We start from the raw sequence: 13,257 nt of genomic DNA on the forward strand, positions 1-13,257 counted from the left end.
TTGTCGCTTGAAGTGACGCGACATAAAAGATTGAAATCCGTTACTTTGCTCAACCGTTTCAACGCGAACGTTACATGTAGCTTCCGCAGGTTTCTCTCTACGAGATTATTGTTAATCGCCATCAAATTTAATACGCAGGTGAGAAATTTATTCAGTATACTCGTGATACAACATTTTATACAAATCGTTTTTGTAATCGATTAATAGAAATACGAGAGCAAATGCAATTTTTATCTTAATAATTTATTATATATTTTTGATATTATATATATATATATATATATATCGCCATTTTCCAATAGTTCGAAATTCGTAAAATAATGCAAGTAAGTGAAAATAGATTTTAGAGGAGAAGAACGAGGAAGAAATATGACCGCTTTCTGCAGTAAACATGAAATAACAATGCCATCTTTACAATGAAGTATTAGTCTAACAATGTGACCATTAATAATGAACGTAAATGGCGAAAAGGAAAAATTGACAAAGAGCACGTAATATAATTGTCGGTTACTTTTATTGCTACCTAGGATTTATATCGATATCTGTGATTGTTTAAATCATTGTTTTATCCTTTTTATGTCTTTTCTCTTTTTTTCTTTCAAGGTATATTCAGTTGGATATTATTATTTCTGTCTTGAAATACAAATAACAGAGTGCGCTTTTTAACGGATATCTTTCTCATTTTAAATGCAGAAGAATGGAAAAGAAACATACAACAAACGAACGTAAAATCCATAATCATCTTCGTCGTTTCCTCGACAGTTGTCGAAAGAGTAAAAAATACGCACGGACATCGACATTGTCGACATGGCGCAAAAAAATTCACGCGAGTATCTAATATTAACGCCTAGAGTGTGCGAGATACAGTCCCGATTCCACGGATGCGCTCGCTATTGCGCCAGCGTGAAATGAAATTTGTCTCGGTGTCGATGGAGTTTCGATAACTCGATAAAAATCCGGCGAGCGGAAAAGCAATCGTTTCGTCGCGCGAAATTCTCTTGTCCTGCTTTCCCCATCTTCTCCCTCCCTCTCTCTCTCTCTCTCTCTCTCTCTTTCTTTCTCTTTCTCTTTTACTCGCTCTTTCGCCTCCAATCTCCCCTCCTAATCTTGACTGCGAGAGTCAAAAGTTAGTCAGAAGATAGCTACAAGGTGGCGAATCGAGGTGGAGAAACGAGCCGAAACGAGCGTCCGGAGAGCGAGTGGGCGGAGATATTTCCCGGGCATGATCCCCCTTTGATCCGTTTTACTACAGTCGTTCCCTCGGATTAAGCCGGAATAAGAAAGAATCCGCGAGTTTCGTCTTAACACAATCTATCCATAGTCGTTGCTATTGTACAGCGCGCAATAATTGAGTCTGACAGAGATTCTGCGAGGAAAGAAATCTTGTGCGATTTCCTTTGAATTTCTGCCTGAAAAATTTGATAAAAAAGATTGGATTTAATATTATAGGTCAATGTAATCTATTCTTTATTGTCTTCTTCTTTTGCTTATGTAAAAAAAAATGAATAATATGATAAGAAAGATATATTAGAGAATATATATTCTGACCTGTCAATTATAAACTATTTTGAAAATTGTTCAATCTTTTTGCATGCCATTTAATTCTAGTAAAGAAACATAAACTTTTCAACAATTTTTAAAAGAGATATTATATATAAATTTTTTTTTCTACCATGACTTTTTATTAATCTATAACAATTTGCAATTGCATAGATTTTGATAGATATTCATACATTTTCAATGATAGACTTTTGAAAGAATTCAGTTTTCGTCCAGGCGTCATTGTCGTGAAAGGAAAGACAATTCGCGTTGATTAAAACGGAATACGAACGGGGTCGCGTCTCGTGATAAATCTATCGTCGAATTCATAAAGCATCGTTACGTCGTTTCCGTTAGATGGAAGTGCGAACTGCTCTCTTGCGTACACGCGGCTAAAATAGTTTGTTTTTTCAGGAAAGATGCCTTTTTTCGGGACAGCGAGAAAAAAAAACACGTCGATTGCCGAGAGGGATTACGCGACGACGAGGATCGCTTGAAAACGATTAATCATCGACGATGGATGCTGTATTATGTGGGACGGTACTACATCGACTCATCGATGGTCCCTGATGTAGCACTGCTTATGCCGGATTATGATCGAGGATTTGCAGCCTCTACTAGCATATGTTGTACATTTTTTACGCTCGAAATGTGAGTAAAAATATATTTGTACGAATATTTAAATATATTCGTGAGTAAATGATATGCGAATATAATAATAAATGTGGCCGACACCGTCGCACATTTCTCTCTTTGCGACATTTTGTATAATTATTTTTCTTTATACATAATTGCAAAAATGTGTATTATATTAAATAAGATTACTAGAGCGGGAATGAAGTTACAAATTGTGATATGATATAAGATAACACACACATACATATCTTTTTGCTTTTTTGAGAAAACATATTATATTAAAGATTCGGTTTGATTTTTTTTTAGATATTTTCTTTGAAAGTTTTTGCATTGTTGAATATCTTATGAGCGAAACAATACCTAATTCTTGTAACAACACGCACATATATATTTAGGATGTAGATCGCAGTTTTCAAAATGACAAATTTGCCCCGCTAGAGCGATAAATTGGTCACTTGGTAACTGCTTGCAGGGATCACCGCGATTGTCACACCGTGTATCATCCGGTATCATACGCGGTGCGACGCACGGTGTTTATTATTTTTCGGGGGGCGTGATCCCCCACGGTACTGAATTGCACTCGTCGACAGAAAGAAAGGGTAATCCCTACCTGCTGTCATCTAGTAGATATCTCTAAATAAGAGTGCGAATCGATGAGGGGTCGAAAATCCTCGCGTCATTAAAGCGATATGATTAGTCAGTTTAGCTGAAGGGGGAGATTGCTCCTGATTTTAATTTTAGATCCGAATTTCCTGTAAATAAAATGCGGAAACAACATAAGTTATAAATAACACAAATAAATTTTACGTATCATATTTTAGGAACATATTCAAAATGTGACAAAAGATTTATATTTCTCGAAGAGAATTATATTTTGTTAGAATTTTAATATTGAAAGAATTTGAATTTAAAATAGATTCAATTCTACAAATTAATTAAATAGTGTATAACTGAAAAGTAAAAGTCCGCGTGAGTGCTCGAGTATTTATTTGCGCGAACAAACGGGGGATCATCATCGGGGAAATTGAGTAACACAGACTGCTAAAACGCAGCTCATAAAGTTGCCGAGTGGCCGAGATCCGTGTATGATGCGTAATAAAGCGAGAGTACGAGGGAGAGGAAGAGAGAGAGAGAGAGAGAAACGGAGTGGCAGTTAGAACGAGGGGCGGCGAGAGAAGGCAAGTGGATCTACGAAGGGATTACCGTGCAAATATTTATGTAGCGGATCCCCACGGGACGGCGGATCATCAAATTCCAATGACAAAACGATCCGTACAGAGATCCGGCTGGATCCGTGTCCGCGGGTGGTTGACATCGTGGAACGGGTGGAACGGGGAGAGAGGTTTATACTTTAACACATATGGTCTCTCTTCACGCTAGAGAACAGCATAAAACCCGCTATAGTTTGACATCGCATTAACGAATCGTATCACATATATATTTACGACTGCACAAAAATTTGCGTATATATTTCTTCCTCTTTTCTCATTTTTTCTTTCTCTTTTAAATAAGATTTTGTCCGCTATTTTATGTACATTATTTTATTTCTTTATTGTTTTATATATACATATTAGCTGGTCGGAAAACTTCTTTATTCAATTGATTGTGAGTGATTTGTATTAGTGTTAATATATCGAAAACTTTACTTGCGGAGATGCCGCTAACTAAATTAATCATTTAGTGATACGATAAATAGTTAATTGATTTTTTTATTCATTTTATGGCAATAAATTTTAAAAAGATCCAAGAAAATTATTTTACTTCAACATACTTTTGTATTATAACAATTTACGATTGTTTCTCCAAATTTATTCTCCAATAAAGCATTTGTTTAATTCTAAAAGTTTTGTGCAAAGTAAAACGAAAGCAAATAGGTTTGTTTTATTCGACAAAGATAAAACGTAACCATATATAAATGTATTCTTATAAAACTGAAATATTTGGAGATATTCAACTCTGTTGGGCATTCAAAGATTATTGTTTAGTAACTAAACATTTGGTTGCCTACGTCAAAGTTACGAGCTGGGAGAGTTTATGGTTTCAATTCAAGAAAGATGTTTTTTGATGAAAATAAAAGCGGTAAAAACGTATCTTCAAAATTTGTAACTTGGATCATAAACCATTTTACAGATAATTATGGCAATGATCCATAATAAGTTTACTGTGAAGGTCGGATTTCTCTGCGCGCAAGGATATATACCAGGTATATAATTCGAGAACGACCCATGCTTTCTCTCTCTCTATCTCTCCCTCCATTTAAGAGCCTCCCGTGATTTTTGTCGGCAAACACTAAGTACCTGGAAAAATTACGGTAGCTAACGTCTTAACAAGAGACTGCCTTTTTTATCAACGTGACCTTCAATGATGCGTTAGAAACGCATTCCGTGACCACGGCGGACCAGCTACCGTATAATTTCATACAATTCTTGTATACACTCCCCGCAGCGTGATTTTTCCAGGATATCCAGTATTCTCAGCTTGATTCTCAATTGTTCGTGTAAGATTATTTGCCTACAAATAGTTGTTACTATATAGTGCATGTAGAAATAGGTGAGAAAAAGCTATTACATTATATTCTTCTCATAAGAGTCGTAACGATAATGCGATGGAGGATTTAAATATTTAAAAATAATAATAATGTTGTTTCTTTTTCTTGTAGGCACGATATCAAGAAATATCTTTTCAACTAAATAATCGCATCCCAATAAAATTTTATTAGAAAAAGTTTATGAAATCACTATCATGTAAAGTGATATATTCAAGTAGTAATAATACAAGAGCAGCGATAAATAATCTTAATGATAATATTAATGTTTTCTCCGTGATATTATGCCATTATAATCATTTATTGTTAAATAACAATTTTCGAAAATTTTCATATCATCTTCTATAATAATAAAAAAAATATAAATATAATAAACTTCAAAATTTTATATATTTAATACAAACATATAATTGTAAATTCTTCTTGATATAGAATGTTATTAGAATAGTATTCGGATTTAGATTGCAATTATGAAAATCTGCGATAACTTCGTCTGATATCTCCATTAAGAAATTCTTTATCTTAAAATTATTTCTATTAAAGTAATTTAATCTACTTGAAAATAGATTCTCAAGTATATCTAAAATGGCAAAGGCGTTTTAAAGCAATCTCTGCGAATCGAATGATCCATTTCATCTGTCTCACCCTCGCCTCTCTCCTGCCATCACCGTTTGGCCGGCTTCGACTTCGGGACGCAGGTGGCGATGCTCAAAGCCAATTATGCGAACGCGCCCCGACGTCTCGCAAATCCCTATTCCTCGCAAAACCCTCGCGCGCGAGAATTGGCGAGAGGAGAAGTTTAACTTGTCCGCGCTATAACGGATTAACGGCTGCGATTTATTCGCGAGTAATTGTTTCCTCCCTTTAATTAACTCGCATTTATTTCGCGTAATGGGTACGGCTGCGCGCCGGTGAATCGTCGGTGAATTTTCCAAGTATATGCGTGCGAAGAAAGCATTTCTATATTAAATAAATCTTCCCCTTCCATCTCTCATCCATTTCTTCCACATTTTGTCAATTCGCGTATAAATATATTCAAAAATATTCATCTTTTCAAATTGGAGTCTGAGAGATGTTGCAAAAAAGGCTTTTAAATATTTAAAAATGATAATATTTTTTTTCTATTACAAGAGCACTATATTATAATAATATAATGTTTTAATTAGTAATAATTGGTAAAATTGTATAGCATTTATAACGTTGCTTTTAGTGAAATTTTCGCATTTTTATTGCAGAAACAATATAATGCAGTTTTGCTGTGGACAGGACAGTTCGCATAAGCAGAGACTCCGGGTCGCCATTTTGCCGACGATAAAATATCCTGGATGCCCGGGGGTCGCTTCTTATCTTTCCTATTATCGATAGCTGGCCGAGGACCAATATGGCCACGGCAGCGGTTACCATGGCTACGTTCGATATCTCGTTTCGGGACGGGGGCCCCATCATCCGCGCTATTATCGCGCTTCGCCGTAAATAAGGAGAAGGCACTCCCTCATCTCCGGAGGAACGGCACCGAGGGCTTGCAAATTCTCTCTCGCTCTCGCGATTGCGCGAGGGAGACGAAACGATTCTTATCTCGTGCGCGCTATGGTTATTTCAGCGAACGCTGATAGAGAGAAATTGTATATCAAGCAGAAGCCTTTCTATTTGGTACAATTGTTTTTATATGCAATTTTATAGAATCAACGCGCATATTAATATAAGAACATAATAAATGTTCTGAAATACGATAAAACGCTTAACAAAAAAAAAATCTAATGTAACGTTGTAAAGCACTCAATATAATTTTTTTTGGAATGCGAAAAAAATTTTAATACAGGTAACATAAATAAATGAAATAAATAAATATTTATACGGACCGCGAATGGCAAAAGTTTATAACACAGAAAAGACCAAAGAACGATAATATCGCTGACGAGAGTCGCCGTATTGGCTGCCAAGCAATTTGGTCGATCGCTAAATGATAAGCCCGCCATTGCGTTCCTTTATCTCTTTTTCTCTCTTTCTCTCTCTCGACTAACAATCGGGTATACGTCCGAAGCTACGTATGTCCCTTTCTAACCGGAAAATTCATTTGAAATACAAAGGGGAAGAAATAAGTAGCTGCAGCGCCCTAACAATAGCACATAGTTTATCGCGCGTCAAATCGATCGTCTTGGGACGACACGAAAACGAACCATGTGTCCTTGGTGTAATATTTTGACAATGCCTGAGCGCGGAGCAAATTGTGGTAGTCTCTGAAAAGGTAGATCAATTTCCGAACCAAGAAGATTATTGTGTTCCAATCGCGTGCGATTTTGTTAAAAACTAGAAAAATGAAACCATGGATCTTATTTTGTTTTGTTTAATTTATTTTTCACTATATCATTTATTCCATTTTTGTTTTTCTTGATAGTGGATTATAAAAAAGTTTTGATTATTATAATATTTATTAAAAGAGCTCTCGCGTGCGTATAAAAATAATTGCAGGTTTATTATTATTTATATAAATATTTTAAATTGTAAATTAATTAATTATTAAACGATTGATGTATCACAAAATTTTTTGTTACGCTAATTACTCGATTCTGCGATTTTAAAAGTATTAAAAAAAAAAAAATAATTATTGCTTATAAGGAGAAGCAGAGATAGAAAGAGAGTTTAATAAGGTAATAATTTATAATTTTGATTTCTGTCATTTAAAGATTCTTGATTGCATTATTATAATTAAAGAAAAATAATTTATTAAAAAATGTTGGTGAAATTTGTTCGTTTCTCAGCTTTCGAGGACATATTTTTTGCGTGCTTCCTCATTATTTGTTTGATGTCAATTCTTTTCTAATTTCTTTTTTTTTTCGGAAAAAACGTTTATAGGAGAAAATAAAATTTTACTCGGGTAAAACATAAATCTTCATTATCTTGTTGCTTGATCTAAAGAACTTGTGCACAATATTTCCAAAATGTTTAATGAAAGGACTCTCCATGACGTCGATACGTCAATTTCTTCCTGTATTTCCTTCGCTTCTCTTTCTTTTTGCCTACTTTTACCTTTGGTTTTTTCATTATATTGCTAACTGGTTTCTTTAGTTCACAACTTTTTGTTCATTAATTTTTTTTGTTTACAGCCTTGACTAAAAGATGAAAGAAGAAAGTTTTTATTGTCACATAAATACATCAACTAATGGACATTATTAAGCATTCCGTAAGTATATATGCCTTTTGTTATCTCGATGCTTATTTCCATTAATTACTTTGCTCCGTATTTATATATATGTATATATATTTTTTTGCAGATTAAAATATTTTTCAATACTTCTCGATAAAACGACACATAAAAGATTGTACGAGACAGACAATTGAATAAAATCGATAGAACGAGAGTAACCTTTCGAAAGAAAATCCTCAAAAGTAAGTAGGGTCAACGTTATCGCGTTCAGAACAATAACTTATTTGACTCACTGAGAATTTACGAGATCCGATATTGGATAATGAATCAGGTCTCCCTTGATGGAATTAACTCACCTATAGCCCGTATAGCGCCCCGGTGTAACCTTTATTAGGCCAAAGGAAGAACGGAGAAAACGCACGCGCAAAGCTCGTCGACTTGTTTTACGTGCTCGTGTTACGTCTTTATGGGATCCGTAGTCACGGCTTTATTCTACGACTTCTAGTCTTCATGCGCGGATAATTTGTCGATGATATAATTACTCTGATACAGACTAATCTTTGCATTAATCGTAAAAACTGCTTTCATCTCGTTTATAGACTTCTTGTATTAATTTTAAATCAATATGAATATATATTATACATTTTCATTAAACCTTAAAAAAAATGTATAACCTGGAAGCAAAGTTTGCTATTAACCATAAAATTTAGAAAGGAAAATTATGTGATGAAATCTAGACGACGCGCATTACGCGCTGCGTAAACAACGGATATAAACGCATAAACCCATTCTGTTTTGTTAAGATTTTTCTCAAAAAATTTATAACTCTAGGAGCGGAACGATTTCCATCACTTTCTTCGTCACAGACGACAAACATTGCGCTTCTACATGTGATTCTAAGAATACGAGGGTGCAAGGACAAACCTATCATTTTGCGGAGACCATCACGCCTCAGGAAAATGTTTTTACTAGCTGACGACATAAAGGTACTATAGGAAAAATATTGATGTTGGATTCATCGAAGAATCGTTTAACAATGATACGCTACTCGATACATTGCATCATGCGTTTTCAATAACATGTACAATCACTAGCCTGGATTCATGCTATCAGATTGATTCCAGGCTATACCCCCTTAAAAAAATACGGTTGAAAGATTAACTTTTGCGATAGCAGCGTCCGCGAGAGATCTAATACGAGGGCGCAAGAATGGAACCTGCAGAATCGTCGGGAGAATCAATTTTCACGCGATCAGAGCTTTCGATTTTAATCGGTCGTTTGATCCTCGATCGAGAAATATTTCCCTCATAAATGGCAAGCGTGGCGAATCCGGCTGCCGACTTCGGTAGGGCTCGTAATAAAGCGAGGGCCAATAAATAACGCGGTGGCGGCTGTAATAGGATGGCAAAGCCAGGGACCATGGCCAATCGCCACCACTCGCTCGCTCCGTTGTATCGATGGATCGAGAGCGTATCGAGAGCGACGAATACATCGCCGATCGGTATTGTGATCCGGCCGGGCGATTATCGCGAACGCGCTGGACAACTGTGGGAATTAATTCGGCGAAATCGATGTCGCTGGGAAAGCGGCTCGCTCCGTTCATAATCGTTTCGAAATCGCTTCGGCTCGGAGCAGGTAGAGAGAATGTGAATACCCGGAATTTCCGGATGTCCGGCATATTCGTCTCGGATCTCTTGCAGTTGATTTAAAATTTTCCGAATAGTTCCCTTGCATTTTTTTCCTTATTCACAAACTCGAAATTTTGTTTCCACCGGTACCTCTTTCTCTTCTTCCGATCGGGACGCTCATGCTTCGCCTTCTCCTTCTCCAAAAAAAAAAAATGACCAAGAAGTTTATAAAACAACCGTAACGAATAATCACGTTTATGCAACTTTCTCCTAAACCGTCATAAACCGACGAGATCGTTATAAAAAAGCAAAGAGTTAAGTGACTGCCTGTTGAGAATGGCTCAACCAGAAAAAAATATTACCGTTAAATTTATTAATATGATGATGAAAGATGCATAAACACATACTAAATTATTGAACAACATCGATATCTTCTTTTAGTATCAAGATTATTGCAGTTAGACACAGAGAAAAGAGAGAGAGAGATTCGCTTTCGTTAAAAATATCCCTTATTATTTCCCTTATAATTTCCCTTTTTATTTTACTAAACAATGAATTTGTATTGCTCAATGTTTCGTTTTTAAAAAGAAAAAAATTAAAAATACATGCAATCGGATTTAATTTGTGTTCAAATACATCATATCTGGGATATGATGGCAAATTTTCAGAAGCAAAAGTAATAATTTTCTTTTTATAATTGCTGACAGAGATCCTGAGCTCTTCTTACATTAATATTTTTCCGTCAAATATTAATTTCTATGATTTTTATCCCCTTTTTTCGTGTAGCGACTATCTAAATTCTATCGTTATCGCGATAGCACTACAAGCCGTGTACGTTTATTAGCGGTAAGCTGAAGCAATATTACAACGAGATTGTTAGAAACATGCCCCGTCAACCGAATGAGACTCAATGGGTCCATAGATAAGATAACGTAGTTGCGAGCGCGACAGATTGTGATGCTGCAGTACGCTTAACAGATCGTTCTCGGGGGTCGGGGTTAAGATAATAAAATTTCGTTCGTAAAAATGAAATGCGGTTTGCTCATTACAATTCTTACATAATTGGGCATAATTTTTTCTTAAAATGTGATAGAAATGATTTCAATCTGAGACTTTAATCCTTTGATACATTTTATTTTTTTGTTACTTTTTCTCAGTTTTGCATTCAATAATTTATTCCTTTAAATTCTATGTTTTTCTAAATATCTAATATGTAATAATATATAATAATTTTTCTTATATGTATATCACTTGCCTCAGATGGACTAATTATTGTTTGGAAATGGTCAACCGCAAGAAGTTCCGGAAGGGTATCATTCTGAGTAACGATGATCTAGTTTTCGAGCAGATGCATATTGTAAAATGTGGGGAAAAATGATCGAGGCGGGACTGGCGTGTTTTTTTTTTTTTTTTTCTATCCAGCGCAATAAACACGAATAAAAGGGTAAGGTAGTCGTACGTTGTCAAACACGATCCATAAAAGACCAAATAACAGAATATATACTGTGCTAATGTACCTGCTTCTGACTATTTGTCGTTTCGAAAGGGTTTTATGATACTAAGATTTTTTAACCATACCAAAGAAAAAAATACGCTTACATATTTTTTATTTTTTATTTTTTTTAGACAAATCCTAGATCCTCTTGCCAGTCGCCTAAATGGTCTTTGCCATTTTTCGGTAATCCTTTTTTATTCTTTTCCAACTTTTGCGACGATATAACTTCTCGTTTTATTTTTATTAAGGTAAATTGAGCGTGACGATTTTCCTCTCTCCCCTTTTTACCACATCACCGGAAGTCGAGTTTACGATGCTTCGTCATTATAACTACAAGATTTATATATAATCATAAGTTTACAAGATTACACTTCCTACAATATATTGCATTATATCATTTTTTTAATTAAATCACAAATATATTATTTGCGTGAATCCTCTATTTTAAATAATCTATAATTGATAAGAGCAGTAATATTAAAGTTTATAATAATTTTAAAATAAGATTTTTTATTCCTCGTATACGTTACGATCCGCGGACTAGCGATCTTTTCTTTCAACGAAAAAAATGTTTCTTAATACAACAAGATTTTATAATCACATTTTTTGTGCTTATATCGATTTAACTAATATTTAAATTTGCCTTAGGTAAAGAATTCGTGCTGCATATTTGTGAACCGGAATATGGGCGAACGGTATTTGTGGGCAAACGACTTCATTTCATCGTGCCTTCATAGATCGTTAAGCTAGTGGCATTCATACGGAATTATCTCGTTCTATGGAGGTAAACGAGTCGAGTTTCCCGGCTGAATCACTCGTAGAGTTAATTGTTTTCACCGCACCCTATCCGTCCCTGTTTGTATACACTCTCGCATACATATAATCATTCATGTAACCCCGTCGCGTCACCAGGGATTCTCTGGAGAGAGAAACATCTCCTTTCTAATTTTAAATAGTTTATGTAATTGTGCTCAAGGCATGCAGCTCCAATTTAGCTATACATGATATCAAAACTATAAAATACATACGTCTCAAGTTAAATTTCATTCAATTTTCCCAAATGGCATTGTGCAATCAAATTGCTAATAATTAGTAATTTTATACTCATAAAAATTGTTTGTAACAAGTTTTTCTCGATAAATCATAGAGAAATAGAGAGGAGAAGATGATAAGAGAGGATAAAGAATATAATTTATTACAATATAGATATTGTAATATTTATATATAATATTTTTATTCATCTCATTGTTTTATTTCTTCCTTATTTTTTTACTTTTTTCGCACTTTCCACAGCTTACTAAGTTATAGTTTTATATACAAATATTACTATATGCTAAACCCCTGACAATATTGGGCAAAATGTACTCGCAGATAGTGAATAATAACATTTGCAGCCATATAATTTTCACAGAAAACATATAATTAATATAAATATTATATCACGATACTCTTTGAAGATCGACATAAAGATTTGACTGTACAGGCATGCAGATTCTGGAGATATACATACACAATCGATCTGACACACGGGTTACTTGAAGCTTACAACTTATATGATACAACACTTGTTATATTTTCGCATTAGCAATCAACAGTTCGATTGTGTGTGTGTGTGTGTGTATGTGTGTGTCATTCTAACGCTTTTTTATTAAACTATATATTTCACAGACATATTATATATTATATACAAAATATAATATATTTATATACAAATATACATATCTATAATTGTTATTTTTTATTCACATTACATTTTGCGAAATAGTATTTTCTAATAAGAATCTAACTTTCGGCGTGAAAACTACAATTATTTCTTATCACCTTTTCCTCCATTCTTCCTATATTACACGTTCTTCTACTTCACTATTACTACACTAAACCTAAGGTGCCGTATCATGTCTTGACATTCATTAAGTACATTTTAAATGTGAAAGATACTTATCACATTTAATTATATGTAGTGCCTTGATTAGAAATTAAAGATTAAAGAAATAGAACATTAGATATAATGTACATATATTTGTCTATTACTCGATGGACATTGTGGCACAATTCCTCTGGCGATACGATTTAACAGATTTTTTAAAATTATTTCTTTGCAATAAAACAGTACACAAAAAGTTTTAAAGCGCGATAGCTTTTCATTTTCGAATTACGAGAATTATTATATACATGAAAAATAAAAAAATTGTTATTAAAAGAAATAAAAAATTATATCATAAAATAAGAAATTATAAAATATTTATAAAAAATATATGTGACACTTATC

The 13,257-nt window shown here is 34.2% G+C and overlaps 1 long non-coding RNA gene across 2 annotated transcripts; it reads left to right on the top strand.

Moving 5' to 3' along the window:
* Positions 1–24: 24 nt before the first annotated feature.
* On the top strand, positions 25–13,177 carry LOC126849455 (uncharacterized). Of its 2 annotated transcripts, none has more exons than XR_007687406.1 (8): positions 25–138; positions 341–502; positions 604–2,190; positions 5,956–6,370; positions 7,825–7,901; positions 7,993–8,107; positions 8,697–8,851; positions 11,637–13,177. It is a non-coding gene; the product is annotated as an uncharacterized LOC126849455 (long non-coding RNA). The 2 variants fall into 2 exon arrangements; XR_007687405.1 differs by having other exon boundaries at positions 54–138; positions 303–502.
* The last annotated feature ends 80 nt before the right edge of the window (positions 13,178–13,257 follow it).

This window comes from Cataglyphis hispanica, chromosome 5, assembly GCF_021464435.1.
Source record: "Cataglyphis hispanica isolate Lineage 1 chromosome 5, ULB_Chis1_1.0, whole genome shotgun sequence".
Taxonomy (NCBI): Eukaryota; Metazoa; Arthropoda; class Insecta; order Hymenoptera; family Formicidae; genus Cataglyphis; species Cataglyphis hispanica.